Source organism: Helianthus annuus, chromosome 10 (assembly GCF_002127325.2).
Source record: "Helianthus annuus cultivar XRQ/B chromosome 10, HanXRQr2.0-SUNRISE, whole genome shotgun sequence".
Taxonomy (NCBI): Eukaryota; Viridiplantae; Streptophyta; class Magnoliopsida; order Asterales; family Asteraceae; genus Helianthus; species Helianthus annuus.
In genome coordinates, this window is record NC_035442.2 from 61,695,460 (window position 1) to 61,705,405 (window position 9,946).

Consider the following 9,946-nt stretch of genomic DNA (forward strand, 5'->3'; position numbering starts at 1 on the left):
AATTTCAGTTTAACTTGTTAGACAACTATCACTAAAGAAACTAGTTCAGACTCCTCACAGATATCCTACCTAGCAATTTAATGACTAAGACCTAACAATAATTTCGCACCTCACAGCTATTGAATTTAGTAGAACGCTTTAATTTCTTAAATTACCAAATATTACTTCTAAGGTGTATCGGTCGATTAACACTAATGATTGTAAATTTATTCCATCATTTAAACACTCACCAAAACTTATAACCTAGTATGAATCTATTATGTGATATAGACAATCACCAAGAATCATACGAAGCAACAAACGAAAATAAAACAACTTTAAGCATGCATGTACATTAAACCTAATAAACTAAACCGCCTTCTTTTATCAACGACCCATAAATAATTAATTAAACATAATAAAAATCTAAACATCATAAATCTATCCTCCAATCTTGGCAGTAAAAGAAGTCTAGCCAACAATCGTCATAGCAGTAAACACAAAAGAAGTAACTTCAAAATCTAGAAACATAATCAAAGATTGAAAGACGAAGAAAAGAAAACCCGAATTGCCCAAAGTCGACCCGGTTGACTTCCTAAGCTCCCAGACTTTGACCAGCAGCTTCAAGTCTTCAAAAACGCTTCAAAGTGCTAAACTTCCAGCTAAATTCGTCCAAGTTCTCTCAAATTCGCGATTAGGGTTTAAGGTTAGAGTTAATAATATATTTATAACTAAACCCTACAAGAATCCTGTTCAAAAGCTGATAATGTGCCGACAATTGACCTCGTTGCGCTACGTCAAGCCTAAATGCCATACCCTTCGCGTAGCGCCACGCTTAATAATTCAGTTTATTATTTTTTATTGCTCGTGCTTGTCCAACCCTTTTCAAGGTCCCTTCGCGTAGCGCCAAGGCCTGTTTTTTCCAAATTTTCTCGTTTTTCGTTCTCGTTCAGCTATGTGACGACCCGTATCTTATTTCAGCTTCATAATCAACAGGTTTTAGCGTTTTCTTCAACTTTCAGTAGCAATGACCTGAAAACGAACAAATAAACAGAAGTAACGAATTCTAACTAAAAACTGAAATAAACTAACGAAATATGTACAAACTATACACGAATAAAGGATGTATTTTGCAATACATCAGTATGGTAAAGATAATATCCAATAAGTTTATTTTCAATGATCTGGGAATATTCTCGAACTTTTTTCTGATACGGAAACCATATTAGAATACTGGTTGAGGCCAAGCAATGAATGAATGAATGAATGAATGAATGAAGAGTTCTCGTCTAGAGATTCCATGACTATTGGTGTCTCTAAAGGTAAAATTGCCGAAGTAGTTTTTAACATCTCGTCACAAAAAATACATATGTACTACGAATGGATATTGATAGTAACGCCATTTGTCGTTAGTATAATAGGTCGTGTTATGGTTTTGAAAAGTTAGAAAGACTAAAACTGAAGTTAGAAAGACTAAAACTGCCACAACTGTAAAGATAAGTTATTGTTAATATCTGAATCTTGCACTACCGATTGTATGGTTTTTGGCATATATGCCTTATGACCAGCTGTTCAGCACTTCACAAAAACCATAGATCCAACTGCTTGTTTTCGCCCACAGTTTTGGGCATACAGACCGTATGTGGGTCATACAGGCCTGTATTGGTGCCCAACTTTAGATCATGAAAAACACGATTTTTAGACTTATATCATGAAAATGAAATCTGGACAAAACTGTTCTTCAGGACATACTGACCGTATGGCCTCTAAGCTTCTATGATATGGGTCATATGGCCATAGTATTATATGGATCTGTTTTGAAACTAAGTAATTAATATGGACCACCGATACGAACCGTATGACTAGTTATGAATCTATGATACGAACCGTATAACCCTAAACCTAGAATTTATGATGATGTCACACGGAGCCGTTCGGCTCCAAACCTCATAAGGGCCGTATTTCTTCTAGATAAAAGCCCATCTAAGTTCATGCAAGTATATTCGACACGTTTTTAACCTATAGGACTATTGGTTAGCCATAATAAGACTAAATTAAACATTAAACCTTTGTGAAACTAATCAAGTTTTTATATTAACATAATAACTAAAGATGTTAATCGTTGATGGAGTCTTATGTGAATGTGTAGGATTAATTTTACGATTAATCTCACTTATTATCATGTGTGCTAAGCAAGTCATGTTTAAGTCTAGAAGTTGTGATTCTATATGATCTAAGGTGAGTCTTTCACGGCTAACCCCTTTTTATATGTTTTTAGGGGGCAGGGATGGTTATTACTCACCACCAATTTATCACTCACAACTTCCAATCAAGTTCCGCCACGTCATCAAGCTTTATTCCATCACTCACAACCTTTTTTAGTGGAAATGTCCATCACTCACCACCACACCCAAAAATTTTTCCCCAACCAACAATTTCCCTAACATTCAAAACATAACGCGTCAAAATGTTAACGCGATTTCAAGTCCACGCATTAAACTTATGCGGTGGCGGTAGTTTGTTCCATTCTTCCACACGTGAACAATTGTATAACATGCAAATATGCCACCGCCCCGGGTGGCCTTAGGATGAAAAAACTTGCAAAATGTTTTGATAAATAACGTGTTTTCTTTGTAAGTGTATTATATCATTTACATGTACGACTAGTGTAAATCATTGAGTCGTTTTGTTTTCTCAGGTCATATATGCATGTAGTCGGTACCGTAACTACATGAAAACTGAATTTGACATATGTCAGTTAGTGATCACAAAATAAGATTTGACTTGAAGTGCATTTGTAACACATCAAAGCTTGGTTTAATTGTTTTGATGGAGTCGACTGGTTGTGAACTCGCCTGCTTTTATGCTAACGTATGCTTACTTTCAAAAGAAATGACAAGGGCTATAAGGCAAGGTTTTGAAAACCAGACCGGGCCGATCGGACCGATCCGACCGGGATTCGGAGCCTTTACCGGGCCGGTTCAGCACTTAAGTCCGTTTCAACATTAACCCGGTGGTCGGGCCGGGGGCCGGGCGGTCGGGCGTCGCGTAGGGTCGGGCTGGTCTGTTTTTTTTATTATTATTAAATAATGGAGTTCACAACGCCATTTCTACCTCGCCGTTGACAGAATCTACTACAAAATGGTCCGTCTCTTGCTCTATTTATTTAATAAAATTGTTTTACACTTTTATATAATAGTTACAGATGTATTGTTCCTTGTATTTAATGAAATTGAACTATTATCTAAATGCCTGAAGTTTAAATATGGAAATCGATAGCAACTAGATGCAAATTTTGATATTGTTGTTGAACTCAATATTGTAGGAGACCTTGGTGGGCTGCAATTTACATAAAAAAATTGATGAAATTTGTCAAATCCGGGTCTATATTTTATATATATTTTTATATAATTTATATGATTTATGACGTAATCCGGGTCTTAAATCCGGTCGAACCGGTCAGACCGGTCCAATCTTTGACCCTGTAAGGCGACCGGGTCGACCTTCGGTCCGGTCCTAAAAACATTGCTATAAGGATCATTAGATGATGGGTAGGAGTAGGAGGCTTGACTTGTGGAAATATTAAGAGGAAACCCCGAGACCTTAAATTCCCACCCTATGCTAAGACATTTTGATTCACGTTTAGGATGTGATGATGAACCTAATATTTAGACAATGTTTTTGATGATTGTTAAATGATGTCGTTAATCTAAGACTCAGAATTGTGTAGACTTGCCTTAATGACATTTGAATGATGTTAATTAGACTTGGGTCTAAACGTTTTGTTGACTTAGATAAATTGTTGTATTGTGATTAGAGAACTATGCATAAACCAATGATACGACCTATATCCCATTGCAGTGGGGTGTGCCGGTGTGACAACACCACTTTCAAATATAAGCCAAATTCACTACTTAGGATAAGACCTAAGTTTTTATGTTTAAGCTATCAAAACTAGAGCAGTTATGTAATAGGTGTTTGATAACTAAACAAGAGAACATGGTCTTTACTCACTTTCTAGCAGGCCAAACGAATAGTATAAGTAACCCAAGCTTAGGCCTATGGCCTCCAAATGAATACGGCCTCCAATCAGAACAAAATTTATATGTTAACTATTAATATTAATGTAAATTTATTGTTTTAGATTTGTTTAATCTTCCTATACTAATAAACAAAAATCTTTTTGTACACGTGTCACTCTCTGGTGCCTCCTCCCTTTTAGTAATAGTATTACATATTAATTTTTATACACAAAATATAATATAATATTAATTAATATAGTTAGAGATAAACGTATAAATTCAAATTTAATTAATAATTAACTATAACAAATATAAATGTATCAAATAATATAATAAGTATAATATCATTTAATATATTTAGAGGTCATAATTTCAAATTTAATTAATAGTAAATTACTTTTTGAGTCCCTATGTTTTAGTAGTTTTAACCATTTGAATCCAAAATCAAAAAGTTTAACGTCCTAAGTCTCTAACCGCTCATTCACACCCCCTGTAAAAAAATTCAAAAAACCTTTTGTAAGGCCAAGTTCTCTAAGTTCTCACAACTTGTCGAAATTTTCATTTTACCCTAACCATATATATATTTGTTAAGATAAAATATATTATTTGGATATAAACAATAATTGCTAATAAAGTATCAAATCACATGTACAAGTACTTATAGTATATAACTTAGAAGACTACAATTACAAAACTTAGAAGACTACAATTACAAGCGGATTATCTAAATAAAGTACCAAATTATCTTTAAAGCGAACACTATGTCAGACCCTGGCTATGCGGAAGCGTGGTTAATTTGGTGTGACTTCTTAATACCATAGCTTAATCATAACAAAGCTATATGAATTAAAAATATGCAAGATCATCCATTAAAATAGAATACCATAACATTGTCTTAACGGGATAACACCCTAACAACCATAAACTTGTTCACCAAACATTACAAACACCAAACGTAACATAAACATGGTTTAAGGACTGTGACTTGTCCAGGAAAGAGTCACATTCCCCAAACCCTGGATGACCTCGGTGACTAATGCAGCGGAAAACATGCCATACCGTGCCAGATCTTTAATTCCCTGAAATACATGTAAGTTGAAAAATCAACAATAATGTTGAGCGAGTTCATGCGAAAGTGAGTAAATAAACCTTTGTATTTATCAAAAACCCTGGTATGTAGCAAATAAGGAAAAAGAGATCACCAATGGTTTGCAAGGCCATTGATATGTGTGAAGTGCAAGTAGGAAGACTCAAACCTAGCGGATTTATGCGTCGGGCACTAAGTCACCCCTAGGTCCGTTATGCTGGACCTGGGGCTGGGCTCGCTACACCCAGATAGATCTACCGCTCCTGTCCCTCAGTCCTACCATGAGGATTAATGGCCTCAAGTTTCCGCCTACCCACTCACATGATCTAAGTAACAAACCTCCTTACGCTAACCATACCATGTATAAAGTATTCATAACCAATGTAACATGTATTTCACCCCCGCAGTTTAGAAAACTGAAAACAGTTAAGGGAAAAAGGGGGACATGAACTACAGTCAGCGCGTTGCTATACCAAGTACTCCGGATGTCAGGCAGCTGTGCAACGACCTACATGTGCTAACTCTATTAGACGGATGGCCGTGCCTTAGCTTTATAGTTTAAGTTTTTGGGAAATAGTTAGACAACTATTCCGGGTTTATATTTTGCATGTACTTTGGTAGTTAATCTCCTTCCCAAGGATGGGGGATTTAATACATGTGTATTTGTATTATATCATTAAGTCCCACTTAATATATTTTTACTTCTACTTCCAAAATATAAATATTTTTCTCAAAAATATTATATTTTCACTTCACATAATATTTCCAAAATAATGCGTCGACAAGATACGCGTTCATGAATATTTCCGTAATGCGTAAGTTACGTTTTAACGATTAAGTGGTAATAATAATTACCGGTGTAACTTATATGTTTGTCGTGTAAGCGTTTGTATTATTTTGGAGCTGTTATCGTTTGAAATATTATTTTTACTCTAAAAATAATATTTATGTATTTTCACAAAATAATCATAAACAGTGTGGTGAAAAATATATTTACAAAATATATACTTATCACGTTTAGTTTTGTGAAAATCCCACCTCCGAATATTTGTAAATAAAGTCGTGGCGAAATATATTTTGAAAACATATCAAAAATAATTCTAACACTTGTAAATAATTCTAAGTGTTATATTTTTAGAAAAATTTCGCCAGAGTTTCCCCTGTAACTGGAGGTGGCCACGCTTTCAAGCGTATCATTTTCTTTTACAAAATCATTTCAACACTTCTTTAAATCAACAAATCAATTTCCGACACATCAAACTAGTCGACAAGTATGTAAAATCGTATAATCACATGAACTTGTGGTTTTTCCGAAAACTATAGTGTAGATCCCGTTATATTTTGTGGATCTATGTGTAAAATAACTTAATCCCGTAAAAACCTCGTTTTTAGAATAAATCATCATTTACAACTTCCCGTCATCTTTCTCAAAGATTGTTATTTTGTCGAAACTTTTCATTTCACAAGTGTTTATACACTTGTGGTTTGTAAAATCATATTCGTTAGTGTGTCATCCAACTTTTATAAAACATGATTTTCTCGACACTTGGTTCTACGAAAATACCACTTGCAGATACGTAGATCCGCTAGTTTTAAATACTATTTTACAAGTAAAAACACTTTTACACAAGTTCATGTTTCTCGTGTGGTAGAGTTTCACCTTTTAACCCTTGTACCGATAGAAACAAGCTTATGTCAAGATCTATGATCTTAACAAAGTTGGGTTAAACGATGATCCGAGCCACCACAACGTAGATCGGGCCTAAATAATCACCATATTTAAACACTACAACTTTTACACAACTTATGATCTTTTAACCAACAAGATTCATGTTTTAGTAAACTTTAAAGATTCAAAAGATAAGTTTCCGACTTTTAACCGTTACAAATCTTATTAACCACTTTAGATATGTTCGAGAATGAGTTTTAAGTGTTATACCTCTAGCTCGGGGCTAGGGAAGAATCTAGGCGAAAATGTGGTGGATAAAAGCAAGGTAACGAGGTCCTTCCGCTTCCGTTTGCTCCAAGACTCCTAATACGTGACCCGAAAGACTTGTGTATGCTTGGAATGAAGAGAGTGGAAGTCGAAAATGGATGTGTAGACAAGGGGGTGTTCGGCCGTAGCTCTTGGAGAGGGAAAGAGAGAGAGTTTTGAGTGTTTTGTGGAATGTGATAATCTCATATGTAATCACAAGTATTTATAGGCAAAGTTAGTGTGTTTATCCTTTGGTTTTCATGTCTTCAAGATATGAGACATCATATAATATTATAATCAAGATGGTACTTCACTTGGTCACATTGTGACCGATCGGCCCAAGGGGGGGGGTCATTTGGTTCAATTTCAATCATATAGTTAGTGTCTAGTTACTTTAAACCAAGTTAGATTAGGGGTTAACTCGGTTAGTGGTGTGATGCGTTATAATGCGGGTGTTAGGGTAATCAGGGACCCTAACTGGCTCAGAAAAAGACCAATAATATTTTTGGCAATATTTTTATGTTCCGGGTATAGTCCGGTTGTTCGGTTGGATAGTAATCCGTTAAAGTGCTTAAGCAAGCTTTTAAGCGTCGTTAATAATATTTTTAGTGACACTATTTATTCTACAAAGTGTCAGGAATATTTTCCTCATGTTTTGGCACTTTATTAGTTAGCCAGAAGCTAGTATGTTAATAAAACTGCTGTGTTTTGTGCTTAGAGTACGTTTTAGGCACATCCAATCATTATATCTTATTCCTAGAGACGCAGTTCTACAACCCTTGTATCCCTACACTCACTATGGGTGTAGTAAAATATTTCTGGCTCATACAGGCCTTTAGAGGCAGTGTCTGCCTGATGCTGGCTTTATCAGCATGTTCAATAGGTTATCCGTTCTAATGCTACTGTGCTTTAGGCATCATGTTTGTCACTAAGGTTCAACGTGTAAATAATCTAGTGATGGAAATCAAAGTATGATGCAGGAATATACAAGTGCTAGAAATCAAGTAGCAGTTCATTGGCAATTTCAGCTAAGCACAGTAATTAAGCAGCAATTATTTATTAATTAAATCGTACGGATACCTGGTTTAGTGAGGGTTGTCACATTCTCCCCCCGTTAGAAAAATTTCGTCCCGAAATTTTAAGTTCTGCTTGTAGAAGCAGGGTTCTTAGGAAATAAGTGGGGGTATTTCTCTTTCATTCGGTCCTCACGCTCCCAGGTGAATTCAGGACCATGTCTAGCATTCCAACGAACTTTGACGAGCTTGACACTGCTCCGGCGGGTCTTGTTTACTTTCCAATCCGTGACCTCAACAGGTTCTTCAACGAAATGGAGCGTGTCGTCAACATGAATTTCGTCGGTAGGAATGGCAACGGTATCTTGAGTTGGACTTCTCTTCAGATTGGATACATGGAATGTATCGTGAACACCATTCAGTTCGGCAGGTAAATCCAACTTGTATGCTACTAACCCGATTCTCTCCAAGATCTTGAACGGTCCAATATACCTCGGATTCAACTTTCCACGCTTCCCAAAGTGTGCCACCCCCTTCCACGGTGATACCTTCAACAAAACCATCTCACCAACCTCAAACTCTAGAGGTTTCCTGCTTCGATCCGCGTAGGCTTTCTGCCGGTCACGAGCCGCACTAATGCGGTCCCGTATCTGTGCGATCTTATCTGTGGTTTCCTGTACCACTTCAGGACCAACCAATTGTCTATCACCTGCGTCTGCCCAACAAAGCGGTGATCTGCACTTGCGTCCATATAAAGCTTCGAATGGCGCGGCACCAATACTGGTGTGGTAGCTGTTGTTGTATGAGAATTCAACCAAAGGCAAATGTTTATCCCAGCTACCGCCCAAATCCATCACACATGCTCTCAGCATGTCTTCTAACGTCTGAATCGTCCGCTCGCTTTGACCGTCGGTCTGCAGGTGAAAAGCAGTGCTCAGATTCAACTTTGAGCCAAAAGCTTCCTGGAAGGATTGCCATATCCTCGATACGAACCTTCCGTCTCTATCAGAGATAATCGAGAGAGGTACTCCATGGCGTGTAACAATCTCTCTCATGTAAATTTCGGCCAGTTTGCTCGTATTATCCTTCTCTCGGATAGGTAGGAAGTGTGCTGACTTCGTTAAGCGATCCACTATTACCCAAATAGTGTCATGGCCTCTTGGCGTTCTTGGCAACTTTGTAATAAAATCCATAGAGATTTGTTCCCACTTCCACTTGGGAATCTCTGGTTGCTGCAGAAGTCCCGAAGGCTTCTGGTATTCCGCCTTAACTTTGGCGCAAGTTAAACATTTGCTCACATAAACAGCAACATCGCCTTTCATCCTAGGCCACCAATAATAATCTTTAAGATCCTGGTACATCTTATCTGCTCCAGGGTGGATAGAGTACCACGACTTGTGAGCTTCATCAAAAATAACCTTCCTTAAACCACCAAACAGAGGAACCCAAATCCTTTTCTCAAAACACAACGTTCCTTCCCTGTTGGGTACCAATATCTTCTCCATCCCCTGGAGATACTCTTCTTCAAGGTTTCTTTCCTTGAGAGCTTCTTTCTGCGCGGCACGAATGCGCAGAGGATAGTCGGTTCGAATAACCATCTCCAAAGCCCTAACCCTTATGGGCTTGATCCTCTCTTTTCGACTTAGGGCATCGGCGACCACATTCGCCTTCCCTGGATGATACTTAATCTCGCAGTTGTAGTCATTCAACAGTTCTACCCATCGTCTTTGCCTCATGTTCAACTCCTTCTGGTTGAATATATGTTGGAGGCTCTTATGATCTGTGAAGATTGTGCACTTCGTACCATAAAGGTAGTGTCTCCAGATCTTTAAAGCAAAAACTACTGCGCCGAGCTCTAAATCATGGGTGG